This window comes from Ambystoma mexicanum, chromosome 3q, assembly GCF_040938575.1.
Source record: "Ambystoma mexicanum isolate Mex_15411 chromosome 3q, UKY_AmexF1_1, whole genome shotgun sequence".
Classification (NCBI taxonomy): domain Eukaryota; kingdom Metazoa; phylum Chordata; class Amphibia; order Caudata; family Ambystomatidae; genus Ambystoma; species Ambystoma mexicanum.
In genome coordinates, this window is record NC_090926.1 from 996,209,596 (window position 1) to 996,225,137 (window position 15,542).

Genomic DNA, 15,542 nt, shown 5'->3' on the forward strand with positions numbered 1-15,542 from the left:
ACAATGCCTGCCACCTCCACTGCTGCTCCCCGCACTGGATTTGTGAGTAAAGGGGTGACCAACTTGGACAATGAACAATGTGCCTGGGCCCCGAAAATGTACTGCTGTGTTTTGATAATGATAATTGTTATTTTTGCAATTACTGCTGTAGGACTTTGGTACTTTGAAGAAATCTATCCCCTAAAACCTCTACTACCGACCGAGATTGTACCAACTGCTTTGACTCCCTCTGTACACCTTCACACTTTGTCCCCTAGAGACTCCCAACATAGACAAAAGTATCATAACAACACTCTAATGATAGTAATGAATGCAACGCATGCCATTTTTAATAAGAGTAATTGTTGGATTTGCACTCATTTACCGCAACATGGGAACAAGGGACTAGGATGGTATATTCACCCTTTACCTTTAACGACGGCTTGCTATGCCTCTCTTAGAGCACTATTCTTTGGCCGTTGGAATGATAGCATCTCAGGGAACTTTGATGGAACTAATTTGAATGACTTTGAGAAACGTGAATTAACTCCCCTGGGATGCTCGCTTTTTGCAAATAGAAATAAACCTAATGTCGCTTCTATTAGGCCGTCTGATAAACTGTCTCTTCCTTTTCAAACTTTAATTTCCTTTAAAATGGCTCCGATAGGCAATAAGGACGCCGTGCCTCCTTCCTACTCTATAAATCATAGCCCTGACTCGGTCCCCTTTTGTGTACAAAGAAATGGCACTCGGCCAATGGGAGATTTTGACGGTTGTATGAACATTGTAAATTTGACTGGAGAAAACAGGCCTCTGTATGTAGGGGGGCCTGTATATTTTGTTTGTGGTAGTTTAGCATTTCCCTGGTTGCCCAAGGACTGGCAGGGAACCTGTTATTTAGGAATCCTGTTACCCGGGGTATTTGTAGCTAGTACATTGGAGGTTTCTCCAGTTGTGCCCTTTTGGGGACAAATAACAAACTCTGAGAACATTAGGGGATTAGCAAGGATATTGGAGAGAACGATCAACCGGACCACGGACATACTCTACAATATGACATTAGAACAAAAAGCAATAAGATTGGTAACACTCCAAAATCGGATGGCATTAGACGTCATTTTGGAGGAACGAGGTGGAGTATGCAAATTGGTGGGGTCCGCTTGCTGTGTTTTTGTACCAGATTCCTCGCCGACAATTTTTAAAGCAATACAGAACTTGCATATTCTTAGTTCTGAAGTACATATCCCTGTAGGAGATTGGAATCTTAGCACCTGGTTCTGGGATTCTTTACGATCTTGGGGTTGGAAGGTTCTTTCTGTTATTCTAGTTATTTTGGGGATCCTGCTATTCCTTTGTTGCTGTTTTCAATGTCTTCCGAGTATATGTGGAATGCTAGGGGGATGTTGTGCCCAAGCAGTGAGCACAATAGGGCATAGAATATATGCCCCAGATACAACATCCAAAGAGTTTGTGTTACAAGAGGTTCTGATGAACGACCTAATGGCTATAGATATTACAGACAATGATTCGGGATGTATGGATGACAGCAGATGGAGTTATTTGCAAAAGTATTAGAAATGATATTAGCACTTGGCATAGGCCAAAAGGAGGGTCTGTTGGAATTGAAATGATATAATGCCTCCTATCGCAGTATTTGAATGTGTATTGGCCTACGCCAAGTTGTCTAAAATATCATGTAAATAGACTCCACGGCAAGGTCTTGACCTTAACGAAAAGTTATGTAAGTCGCCATCTTCGATTTAGCCGCCATTTTAGGTTCTCTTGTAAAGTGGAAGTCACCCTGAACATCAAAATGGAGGCCGAATAACATTCTGAGTGAGATTCTGGCCGTTGTGACCTCCACACACACGAATAATTAATATGCCTACAGGCCACTTGTCGGGGTCGCGAACTGAGACCTTGTCCTATCACTGACTTATGTGTAAATGAACAACTGTATCAGCGGAACTGATCAAAATGCATACATTATAGGATTGACCTGGCAAGGAACCCTAGGCCTGGTCCCAAGAATGGTTAACCCGCGAGGGGGTTGTCCAAGGGCTGGACAAAGAATATAAAAGCCCAAGTATTCCAATGTACGGTCTCTCTACTAATGCATCGTACCTTCGTTGAAGTTCGTTACGTTACTCTGAGAGCCGAATAGCTATCCGTTTGTCAATTGACTTTTGGTAACTGTTGTAGCTTTTAAATAAAGCACTTGTATGTCCTTTGTAACCTGTGTTGGTGTGTTTCTTTTGGGCTTCCCAGCCTCATATCAATTTTTATGTTTTCACACCATGGCGTCCAACTTCCTACACTCGCCGTCCGGAGGGGAAATCGACGTTGAGGCTCCTGACCCCGCCGCTTTCTTCTTCGCCGCCGCCGAGATAACCGAGTCTGGCGTTGGCTGGGCCCTGAGGCACAGGGGAGCGGTCTCAGGGACCCGGTATTTCTTCTCGTACCGGTGCCGTGGAGGGGTTCTTGAGTACCGACAGGCCCTCCTCCCAGATGTCATAGATTAGAGGCACTGCGATGACAGTCTTCCTCTTGGCCTCCCGGTGCTGATAGAGGAAACCTTCGTTTTTCTGCTCCTCCGGGCAGAGCTGGAACAATTCGGACGCCCTGGCGATCATGGCGTGGAATGAGCCAATCTCGTCGGGCGGAGAGGCCCGTGCGATGGGAGACCCGTTCCGTCGTCGTCGCCCTCAGAACCCGTCGTCGAGCCCACCGCACCGTCATCTCCCGAGGAGGGAACTGTAGGCCTTACGGGGGCGAGTGGAGGAGAGGGCTGGGTCCTCCGTCGTTTGTTCTGAGGACTTCCCGACGGGCCAGGTTGCGGGTCCTCCGGCCTGGGCCGTGGTAATCTCGTCCTTATCTCAGAGCATAAGGACTGGATCGCAGACAAAATGGCCGCCGAGCTATCCTGAGGCCTAGGTTCCGGCTGCGCCAGAAGGCAAGGCTGCTCTTCCTCGCCATCGTCGTCTTCCTCGGTTATCTACCGAGGATCTTCCTTACGGGATCGAACCTTCTCGAATTGGACTTCGAGATTCCTCACGGCCTCGGTCAGTTCCTCCTCCGAGGCTGACTCCGAGCTTGAGGAGGCTACCGTGCCCCCCCTCGCTTCTTCCATCATGGTGGCCATGACGATGGGCTGAAAAGAGGATTCCCTCCTTGGCGGCAGGGAAACTCTAGTCCCGGAGGCAGTCTCCGCTGGCGGGGTCTCTGCCGGCTTGGCCAGAGTCGCTGCGATCGCCTCGATAGAGGGCTTTGCCTGCTGGGTAGGGGCCTTCACCACCTTAGGTGCGTCCCGGGCCTTCTCCTTAGGGGGAGGGGCGACGCCTCGCTCCCCCTCTCCCGAGACCGGACGGGGCTTCTCCCGAAGCTTACCCGGGGTCTCGGACTTCCTCTTCCCCGAACCGGAGCGCTGGCTCGTGGTTGACGGTGCCGGGGAAGGTGCGCCCTGCCTGGCGACCGAAGAGCCCGACCTTTCGGCGCTCCCGGAGCCAGCGGACTCGCAGCGCTTGGCCTGGTGTTGGGCCCCCGTCGCCGGGGCGCCCGCACAGGACTTAGAAGCCCGCTCGGACCCTTTCTTCTTCTTCTCACCCGTTGAGCCCTTCTCCAACCAGCTGGCGAGACGGGATCGACGGTCCCTCATTGTCCGCTCCGACAAGTTCTTGCCGAACTGGCAGTCCTTCTCTACATGAGTCTTGTCCCCATGAAGACAGTAGAGGCATCGCGAATGCTCGTCCTCCTTAAACACATTCTGCAGCCCGCATCCAGGGCAGCTGCGAAACAGCTTGGGTCCGGGTGACGAACTCGCGTCCTGGGCCATCTCGAAGTAGGCCGCAAATCTTCTGGAATCCTCCAAAAGGTTGATTCGACGAAATCTTCACCCTTGAGGGGCGTAGGAAAATCCCGCAACGGGTACCCGTTAACGGGAGTAGAAACGGTGGAGCTTGAGGCTCGATTAACCGAAAAATGTGAAAATTCACCTGAAAAAGCGCGAAAACGCAGCAAAAGCTCGAGAGCTAAGCACGAGGACTCCCAACACTTGAACGTGCGGTAGAAATCTGAAGATGGCTGCCAGAGGCGGGGCTTAGGGAGATGGCAGTCATTGGCTGTGGTCAGTATGACGCAGAGATCAGTGATTGGTTACTACTACGAAAGACAGATCAGAAACGAAACTGATACTGATTTTTCTTTACCGAGGATTCCCAGCCTGACGACGGGGAATATTCATGAGCATGTGAATCCATGCCAGACCCCATGCTGGAGAATGTGTTTATCAAGGTGTTTGCTGTAACCTATGACCACTCTGCTCATTTCCTGTGTTAGGCTTGTGTTAGTCTGTCACCATAATCCTTTTAAAACCTGGTATCCTGAAAGAAAAGGAATTACACGAGGGGTATTGGTTGCTTAGTAACAATAGAAGGTTTTGCCCAAGCATTTAACTGGTAACACGAATAGAGGGGGAATTGGGCAGACAAACCTTAGCGCCAATGCGCATATATAATGTTCTTAGATGATCCTAGATGTCTAAGAGGATTGTGGGAAAATGGGTTCAACGACCACGTGTTGTGCTGTAGAGTGCTTTTACGAGCTTATTGTGTGTTCTACAGACAGCAACAAGATTTGTCTGGGCCTGACCTCAAGTAACAGTGACAAGCCCAGAAATATCTTGTTGGCAGAGTGTGATACAGCCGGAGAGCCACATGGAGATGGAAGCCTTGGACACGGCCTTCCCATGGTGCACAGGATCAAAGTTCACAAATAGTTCAGACATCTTCTAAAAACTCTTTGTGCGTGCCAACTTCAGAGCACGAGCAACGTCCAACGAGTGCAAGGCCCTTTCAGCCCGTGATAAAGGCTTCAGAAAAAACACAGGTAATACCAAAAGGTAGTTGAGGTGGAATTCCGACGGAACCTTTGGCATGAAGGAGGGGTGCGTCCGCAGCACCACCCTTGATTCGTGGAAAGTCAGATATGGCTGTTTGCAGGATAGGGCCTTGATTTCACCCACTCTCTTGGCAGAGGTGAAGGAAAGCTGTTTTCCACGAGAGGAACTTGAGCCTCGTCGGCACCATGTTGAGTTTCCACGCCGGGGCAGGAGCCTTCAACGACGGGAACGATCGAAACAGTCCTTTGAGGAACTCCTTGACGAGATGGTGGGTCCAAAGAGAAAATCGTCCTGAAGACCTGGTGTAGTGGGTGATAGCCGCCAGATGCACCTTGATAGAGGCATGCTCCAGCCCCGCCTTGGACAAAGACAACAAGTACAGATGAATCTGCAGGGGTGTGACCCTCAGAGGTTTGATCTTCTGCGACCAGCACCACGTAGCAAAACGCTTCCACCTGTGCCCGTGGCACTAAGGTGTTGATGACGCTCTGGCAAGGACCTCTCTGCATTCCGCCGGTAACTTGTACCCTCTGAACTCTAAGGCTGCAGGAGCCAAGCCTTCAGGTTCAGAGATCCTGGGTTGTGATGCAGGATTGCGCCTCCTTCTATGGTGAGCAGATCCGCGACCACTGGCAGCTTGACTGGAGGTGACGTTGACAGGATGAGAAAGTCCGGGTATCATATCTGCCTCGGCCACGCCAGGGTGACGCGGATCATCCTGCATCGGCACCGTCTTGGTTGATTGATGACTCGCAGCAGGAGAGGCAATGGAGGAAACGCGTACAGGAACAGGCCTTCCCGTGGGAAGGAAAACCGCGTCCCCCATGCGTCTCGGCTGGTGGAACCTGCTGGCGAATTTCTGACATTTGGAATTCATTGTGGTCTGCCCCATTTGGGGAAGAGGCTGTCCACTTGATCTTGTCGAAGCTCCCACTTGTGGCAAGAGCGTAGCTTCCTGCTGAGGGAGTCGGCAATGGTGTTCTTGACCCCCGCCAGGTGAAAAGGAATGAGGAACATTGCCTGGGCGACAGCCCAGTGCCACATGTCCTGTGCCTCTCTGGAGAGCGCTGAGGATCTGGGTCCCCCCTGCTTCCTGATATAGAACATCGTCGTGGTATTGTCTGTGAAGGCCCTCACCAGCTTGCCATTGAGGGACGGAAGGAACAACTTGAGGGCTCAGAACACTGCCAGTAGGTCCAGGACATCATTGTGGAGATCCCTCTCTTCCGGCAGCCACAGGCCTCTGGCGTGGAGACGTCCGGTGTGGGCTCCCTAGACCTCCAGGGAAGCGTCCGTGGTGACCGTCTCCTGGTACGGGGGCTCTGGAAATCCATGCCCCCGGAGATGTTGGACCACACGAGTCAGATCGTGTAAATGCACGACGACACCATGCCGAGCAGCGACTTGATGGTCCGCACCGTGGTAGTCATCAGTGTCAACAGCCGTTGCACCTCGCATAGCAGGGCTGCCATCCGCTCGTCCGAGGGAGCCGCCAGGCAGGAGAACGTGTTGTGTCTGTCCACTAAGAAGAGTGCGTCCTGTGATGGTAGCAAGCTGGACTTGGGCTAGCTGACGTAGAACCCCAGATCTGTCAGCAGCCGGATGGTTCTCTCTGTGTGCTCGAAGGCCAATTCCCTTGACCTGGCTCAGATGAGCCAGTCATCAAGGTACGGGTACATGTGTACCCCAGTAGACGCAGGTGGGCTGCCACCGGTGCCAGGCACTTTGCTGACTTCAGACGATAGGGGAGTGCCTTGAATAGAAAGTGCTTTCCCTGCACTACGAAGCGCAGGAATTTTCGTGAATGGGGACATGGAAGTAAGCGTCCTCCAGATCCAGCGACGTCAGAATGTCTCCTTTCTCCAATTGGCTGAGCCTGTGCTGCAATGTGACCATCCTGAACTTCTGGGACTTGAGGTATTTGTTGAGGCGCTGCAGGTCTAGAATGGGCTTCCAGCCCCCGGTCTTCTTCTCTACAAAGAAGTATCTGGAGTAGACTCCGGAGCCGCTTTGGAACCAGCTCTTTCGCCCCTTTTCTTATCATGGCCCGTACTTCCTGCAGGAGCTCAGGGATGTGCTTCTCCTGCCAGGTCACCGGTGGCATCTGTGGACACTTTCGTTGGAATTCCAGAGTGTGTCTGTGGGCAAGAGAGTCTAGCACCCATCCATCGGTGGAGATCTTTTCCCACTCGCTGACGAAGCCCGCCAGCTGGCCTCCCACTGGGGTGCAAGGGTGGGGGCCCGACGTCCTGGCCGGTTCAATCTTGCTTCAGGGCCTGCGTGCCGCCTTGGGAGCAACAACGACATTGGCCACCTCCTCCGAAAGCCTTGGTGCAGCCCCTGCAGCCCTCCTGAGTCGTGGATCGGGAAGGCTGGCGGTATGAAGAGGATCCCCAGCCGAAGCCCTTCGAAGATCTGCCAGACTTTCCTCCTGAGGCACGAAAGGAAGGACGATGTTGCTGAAGCGTGCCAGGGGCACGAGCCGTCTCTGTTTCGGTCTTAATGGCCAACAACGATTTTACGACGGCTGTCGTAAAGAGGTTGTCCCAGTCAAAAGGCATGTCCAGCACCCTTTCCTACCCATGCCATCTAATTTCTTCCTCTCGCTGTCTGAGGGACTGAGGCTGAAGACGAGGGGTTAGATGACTTCTTTCTTGCTGCCGCCGCGACCACTGAGTCCGGAGAAGGCTGCAAACATAGGCACTTGGGTGCAGACTCCAGCATCCCGTACATTTTCTCCAGCCTATCCCTCTTTGCCGGGGCCAAGGCCAGGTTTCTCATGAACGCCAGGCTCTCGTCCCAAACATCGTCCAGGAGAGGCATAGCTAGAATGGTCTTTCTCTTGGCTTCATGCCGTTGGTAAAGGAAACCTTCCTTCCTGGTCTCTTCTGGCGTCAGCTGGAAGAACTCTGATGCTCTGCCCATCATGGTAGTCACTGTGTCCGTCCCTGCATCCCTTAGGGGGAGAAGGGGGGGGCAAAGGGGGAAGGGCAAGTGCAGAGGTTGATGCAGCTGGGTAGGGTGTGTCTCATCTTTTTTGCCGGGGGCTGGCCCAGTGTCGTAGGGGCCGGAGGCGCTATCGGGATCCTCTTCTGGATTTCCAACACCAGGGTGTGGATGGTCGAGGGGATGTCCAGCGAAACGTCCCTTGGAGGTGTCGGGGGAGTAGGTTTTCTGGGCCCAGTGCCCTCGTCGTCGGCATTTCCTCTGTCGTTCACCTAAGCATTTCCACTGTCATCTTTCCCCATGTCCTCTGGGACTGTGTGAACGGACACCAGGTCCTCCTCATCCAAGGAAGAAATATCCGTGCCCTGTAGCACGGTTGAGGCTTCTCCCCACTTTTGCATCCTGAGGGGTCGGTCTTGGGTTAAGAGATTGCATCCTCTTCTCCGGCGTCTTCTCCAACAGCTTCGCCGAGGCCTCCTGCCTCAGGGGAAGGGATACCCTGGGAGCCACCGGGGCCCCCTGGACCGGGTAAGCCCCTTTTGCCTTCAAGAGGGCGGCCGCCACCAGCTCGATCGTCGAGGATGATTTTGCCTGGGCCTTCAGGGGTAGGTCGGACACCTTTCCCTGCGTTATTGGTATTCTCTGGCTTCTCCTGCAGCTTCCCTAGGTTAGCCGAATTACTCTTCATGGAGGAACTGGAGCAATGACTGGAGGTGGAGGCAGACGGTGACGATGAGCACACCCTGCCAGTCGCGGGACCCACTTTTGCGCGACCCCGACGGAAATTGACTTGCGGTGCTTGGCACATCTCGGGCCCCCACGGGTGCAGCACCCACAAAGGACTTACAATCCCGATACTTGGACCGGCCGGTCCTGGGTGAGGCATAGTGCTGCTTGCGCCACGGGGTAGATGCCTTGGCGTTGAGCCACGCCACTAACCTACTGAGACGATCGTTGACGGTACGCTTGGAAAAACAAAGACAGATTTCACAATCTGCTTCCTTGTGGTCCGGATGGAGACAGTAGAGAAAATGAAGGTGTTTGTCTTCCACAAACATGTTTCTCAATCTGCAGCTGGAGCAGAGCTTGAAGAGGGAGCCTCCCTCCTCCTTCTCCTTCGACATGGTCCGGCGTGCGGAGTAGGCACAAATGTTCTTCTGGAATCTTCAATGAAACTTCGACGATTCTTGCCATTGAGTGGCGTTGAAGACGCCGACAAACGGATCCCTGCTTGCTGGTCAAAGGAGCGACAGAGCACACAGACTCAACTGATCAAAAATAGAACTTTTTGTCGCAAAAAAGCGTGAAAATGTAGAAAAGCTCACGGAGCAAAACACACGGACTCCCAACACTTGAACGTGCATTAAAAATCTGAAGATGGCTGCCAGAGGAGGGGCTTAGGGAGAGGGCAGTCATTGGCTGGAGGCAGTATGACCCAGTGCTCAGTGATTGGTTTAAAGGAGGAAGACAGTTTGTAAGTGAAAGTGAAACACTTTTTTCTTTTTCCGAGGATTCTCGGCCTGACGACAGGGAATATGTGAATCCATGCTAGACCCCATGCTGGAGAACTCAGCATCTCCGGCTAAGAGCGTACCATCAGAAGCCAGGACATGTGCAGACTTGAAATCTGCCGCTGCAAAAAGGAAAGGACAAGAAAACAAGACGTTTCTGCCTATGCCACTAGACTATGGAATCTCCTGCCCGTCAGTGTCACGCTCGCCCCCATGCTCGTACAATTCAGAAAAGAACTCAAGACCCATCACATCGGCCCCTGTGCCACCTGACTGGCTAGATGCCGTCCACCCCTCTTGTTCCCCCCCGCAAGGGTTGTACCCCTCCTCTGTGCGCCTCTGTATCCTGCCCCTGCTGTAGATCTGTTCTGTTGTTACCTCTGAAAAGCGCTCTGTTATACATCTATACTGTTGTATACCTCTGTGAAGCACTCCTTGGCTTCTCGAAGCTAGGTCTGCACTTAGTAAATACTGTAATAATAATAATAAAAAGAGGAAAGGGAGAGAAAGGTGAGTAGCTGCGTACATGAATAAGGTGCAGATTTGAATGAATAGTGGCACAATCCATGTTATAGATGGAGCATTGTCTTTTCACCTGTTTCAAAGGACCACTTTCTAAGGTGCCTGTCTGTGCCTGTCCAGGCCATGGAGGGCCTGGAGTGCCATAGAAAACTCTGTTCTAACGATGTTCTGTCCACAGACTAATTCCTGGACTGGTCCTCTGTCTCTGGATCAAAGGCCTCCCACAATCTCTGCAGTAATGACTGTGAGTTTGGCTCTTCTACCATTACTAACTCTCCTGAGGCATTGCCAATGCTGTAGTCTCAATCCATTTTCTTAACTAACCTCATTCCTTTTTTACTACATCTACTTCTTAAATACATGTATATCAGTGCTTCTGTTTCCCTGTGCTCCATCGGCATTCAGTGTTTCTGCATTTTAAAACGTTTTTGGGGTGTGTTGCTGAATTCGAATTTGGGGTGTTTCTGTTTCCCTTGAACCATCTGCATTCAGTGTTGCTGCATTTAAAAACGTTTTTGGATGTGTTGCTTAATACGAATTTGGGTGCTTCTGTTACCCTTGCACCATGCTGCAATGAGTTTCATTCTGCTGTGCATGATCTCGAACTTGGCTGTGTGCACCTACTGCATTATGTTTCAGTCTGCTTTAGCTAAAACTGAACACGGCTGTGTACTTGCTGTTACCATTTTTTTATTGCTTTTTACTGGCTGCACAACTGTTACTTTTCTACCTTTACAAATAGCTTTTGCTGTGAGTACAACCTGCATTAATGTCCTACACGTCCTACCTTGTCCTTTGTGCCTCCCCCTACCCATTGTGCCCCACCCCATGTATTTTTCCCCACCCCCAAACCCTCCTTGCGCCTTAGTACATCAGCGTGGTAAATGTCCTCCTCGCCACTGCAGCTAGCTATGTCGCTATCTATCCATCCTATCTTCTCTAACTGCTTCTCTATTTCCTATCCCTCTCCTATTTAATCTTAAATCTGTCCGGAAAAAACTTAAGAAGGACATACTGGGCTTCAACCCAGGCCTTCCTATTGCAGACACCTGTTTCACGGCTTCCGCTAGAGACTCTCACAGACATCCTCTCAGTCGTTCCCTCACTCGACTTGTGGACTCTCCACATGGTCACCTTTCTCTCTAATATCGCCTCTTCTTCCATTAACGGTGGCATCCCTGGGAGGTCCTCCTTGACCTCTTTCCCATTTCCAGGGTCATCATTAATGTCTATCTGAATGGAACCATCATGGTTCAGGGTCCTCAACCCAACCCTCTCTTATTTGACAGGCTCCGACCTCGCCTCTCAAACCTTACCTCTCCCCCTGGACAGGCTCCCTTGCCTGCTGTGCCTTCCTCCCCTTCGCACAGGCCCCCTTGCCTACTGTCCTTCCTCCTCCTCCGCACAGGCTCCCTTGCTGTTGTGCCTTCCTCCTCCTCTGCACAGGCTCCCTTGCCTACTGTGCCCTCCTCCTCCTCACAGGCTCCCTCACCTTTCCTCACTCTTCTGGCTCCCTTGTTGGCCTTGGCTGCTCCGCCACCCTCCACTATCCTTCTGGCTCTTCTGCTGCACTGGGGGGCGGGAGGGAGTCCACCATCCCCTGCGCCCCACTGCGAAAGACCTTCAAAGATGGCAAGCTGCCTCATATTGTCAAGCTTAACTCTTGCTCTGCTGTCAATCACTTGTCTGACATATGCACCCTCTGTGAACGCATGGATCTTGATGTACTCGCCATCATGGAGACATGGTTTAAGGACAGCTCCATCACAAGCTGCGACCCACTCCTCCCTGAAGGATACAAGATCCTCTCTGTGCCCATGCCCAAGGGCACAGGAGGCGGATTGGCCCTGCTCTTCCCAGAATGGATACCTGTGTCCATCATCCCTACTCAGGCCTATTCTTCCTTCAAGTGCCTAGTCTTCAGGCTTTCACTCTCTTCTACATCTTATTGCCCTATGGCCACCTTCTATCAGCCACCAGGACAGTCAACTCTCTTGCTATCGGAATTGGCTGACCTGGCCTCCTCTTTACTTTGCTCCTCTTCTCAACTCCTCCTCTTTGGTGATGAACATCCCCCTGGACACTGACTTCTCAGGACCCTTCCACAACCTATGTGATTCTCTCTCCCTATCTATTTTACCCTCTGGCTCCACGCACACAGCGAGCCACACTTTGGATGCTTTCATCTCTACCAACATCTCTCTCTCTATCCCTCTCACTACCTCTCTCTATTGAACGGACCACTCTCTTCTCTCATCACACTTGAAGCTCTCCTCTCCCATCAACACCCCCGGTGCTGCCACTTGGTCTCAAAGTCACCAGACCCATGAAAAGAGTGGCCGTGGCTGCCTTTGCCTCCACCAACTCTCCGCCTCCTACTCCTCCAGCTGACTCCCACCATGACACAGCCCTAGCTAACTTCAATCTCTTTATCTCTAATACCCTTGATACTCTTGCCCCTGTCTTTAGGGTCCACTGAAGCCTTCCAAAAAGTGCAACTCTTGGTATGACTCCGATCGGGCTGCACTTACACGCAAGTGTAGGGCAGCTGAGCAGAAATGGAATTCGTCTGGCAGACCCTCTCACAAACTGGCATGCCACCTCCTTCAAAGGCAAAATCAACTCTGCATCCATCATGCATCTCCACAGCATCAGACAACACGGCCAACCTTTTGAAAATCTGTAAGGAACTGGTCAATCGTGCAGCAGCCTCCTCTTCTATCACACCAACCCAGGACCTTTGCTCGGCCCTGGCCGCACACTTCACCGCAAAAACCCGACCTCCTTTCCTCTCTCTCTTCCACACCACCTCAATCACCAACACCTCTGGAGCCCCCCTTGGCCCTTCCACCACTTCTCCTCTCTTCTCCCACTCCCGTCACACCTGATGAGGTTGCCAGACAAGTCCGGTCTGTGAAGGCTTCATGTTAATGTTAATGTTAAAGGATATTTGTACTGCACACTATCACCACTGGAGTGGTCCCCTCGCGCTCTGGCGGCTCGGAAAAAGGGAAAAAAGGGGACAGGGGGTGAGTTAGTGGGAATAAACTGGGAAAGTGCAAGAGAGCAGTGATGAGCTGTTGGCTGGACTTGGCGTGTTTTACGGTCAGTACTCGTTGTGTGCTGTTGTGCAAGTCTATGTGTGGTTTGCTTAGTTGTTGCAGTGTAGTGAAGTTTGTGCGGATTGTTGTGTTGTAGGCTTGTGGTTGTGTTTGGTTAGAGTTTGAGAGGTGTATGCATAGGGGTGAAATTGTTAGTGGATTGGTTAATTGGCATTGCTGTCTGGAAGCGAGGCGCTAAACCTCTGCATTCTCTCAGGTGTGGTGAGCGAGCATCTCTGCATCTCCGTCGAGATTTGGGACCGTCCGATAATTACAGACCCTTTCACACATGGCATCCTCTCACATTCATAACCTTGCCCAAGTTCGGCCCCGGCCAGCTATGTGATACTGTCTATTTGCTGGGCAGGCAGGCGTTTGCCCATCCCTTCAATCCGGCTCCAGGAGCATTTCTAATCCAGTCGGTGCGCTGCAACTGTTAGCCAAGCCTACTCCATTAATATGTGGTGGCTGGTCAGCATTCATCATCTTATTCCGTTGCTCACGCAGCCTAGTGCTCCCAGCCCCTTTGAAACATGATACATGCCAATGCTTGCAATTACGTCCCGGGGCCGGTACCTGCCTTTAATCACAACTCTATCCAGACAATGCCCATGCCAATGTCCATAACTTAGTTTGAGTGTGGCAAGCGCTAACATTCACACAACTTTATACAAGTATGATACCATCATCCAGACAGGTGGACCCCTGCCCCTCCACAACATTGACTCTCTCGCTCCAGCCTTGGCTGATCTCTGCAATCTCTCTTTTGCCACTGGAGTTTTCCCAACTCCTCTTAAGCAATCCCTTGTGCACCCTCTGCCGACCCCTCCATTCCGGCAACCTACCGCCCTATCTCTATCACCCGTTTCCTGGGCATACTCCTGGAGAAGCGTGCTATCTCTCAGCTCACCCTCCACACTGAAACTGCTGGTTGCTTCCATGACCATCGGTCTGGCTTTAGAGCATCCAGAGACACGGAAACTGCACTTCTGAACAGCCGTGAAGATCTGCTCTCAAATCTTGACAATTAACACTCCCTCTGTCCTCATTCTTCTTGACCTCTACTCTGCCTTTGACACGGTAAACCACAACATCCTGATTGCACGTCTGCATGGCACCCTGGGAATCACAGGTCAGGCTCTGGCGTGGTTAACTTCCTTCCTTTCCGACCGCACATCCCAGGTGAACTTGGGGCCTTTCTCTCGACTATCACTCTTTCAACCTGTGGCGTTCTCCAGGGTTCTAACCTATCCCACTGGTTCTTCAATGTCTACATGACTGCCCTTGCACGTGTGATTGCCACTGTCATCTCTAACTTCCAGTGTTATGCGGATGACATGCAAATCTCCCCAGGCTACCCTCAGCCACCTCCTCTACCTCACTCATATCTGACTGTATGTCCACAATTCAGCCATGGTGTGCTGTAAACAACCTCTGCCTTAACCCCAGTAAGACTGAGATTGTTCGCATTGGGACTCCTGCATTACCACTCTCACTCTGGCCGGCCTCCCTTGGCCCTGCGCCCGCACCCACCTGCGAGGCATAAAACCGTGGGGTCATCTTCAACCCCACTCCCTCCTTCTTTACTTACATTTCGGCCATATCTAAAAAGTCCAACTACCAGCTACACCTCCTCAGAGGTACTCTTCCTTTTCTCACCTTCCCTAAGCCGTTCACTGTCTCCAGAGGCCTGGTGTTCTCAAGGATGGACTAGTGCAACAGCATCTTTCTTAATCTCCCTGCCTCTGCTCTGCGCCTTCTGCAACTCATCCAGAACAGAACTGCAAGACTTATCCTAGCCTCAAGCCCAGGGACCGCATCTCTCCGGTGGTGAAATCCCTCAACTGGCATCCCTGTGGATGTAAGGATCAAGTTCAAGACCGTCTGCATTGTACACAGGGCTTTCTGGGGCCTCTGCAATGTTGCCTACCTAAATACTGTCCTTCCCGGGCCCTCCGCTCACCAACCTCCAACCTTCTACGAGTGAGCCGGTTCTTCAAGCAGAGATTTGGAGGGAGATCTTTATCCTCTGCAGGGGCCTCCATCTGGAATAGCCTCCTGGCCACACTCCATCTTGCGCCTGGTCTCCTTCAGTTCCGGAGACTCCTTAAGCCATTCCTCTTCCTTCTCTCTCCCTCTACCCTGCTAACCTTTCTCTCCGCTCTAACATTCCTTTCCTGTGCAGCCTGCTTACTGGCCGCCTGGTGAACCTCAGAGTCGCACAGGTCCCTGGAACCCTCGCCAGTCCTCTCACACTTGCCTCCGGGCCATGCGCTTGCCTCATCGTTACTGCATTTGGTCAATGACCCATGAGAGTGGCATCTCTCAGCACTTACCCCAGCTTCTGACTGTCTGGGTGCACTTGCCCCCCCCATTGGCTGCACTTGTCCCCTTTCCCCTCTCCTGCACCTATCTGCGCACTTGCACGATCTGAATGCCCCATGACTTGAAGATCGTCTATATGTGATTCCCTTGTCTCCCCTCCTTGCATGGTGGCGCCTTAATGCACTTGGAAAAACTGCAGAATCGTCGTCAGACCTATTTGCTGTTATCTACACCGTTAATTGTATTATATGCACTTGTTCC

At 51.8% G+C, this 15,542-nt stretch overlaps 1 protein-coding gene across 3 annotated transcripts in view; it reads right to left on the minus strand.

Moving 5' to 3' along the window:
* The window catches only part of BAHCC1 (BAH domain and coiled-coil containing 1), a 683,113-nt gene that overhangs the window by 151,522 nt on the left and 516,049 nt on the right, over positions 1 to 15,542 (minus strand). The gene's annotated exons all lie outside the window — the stretch shown is intronic.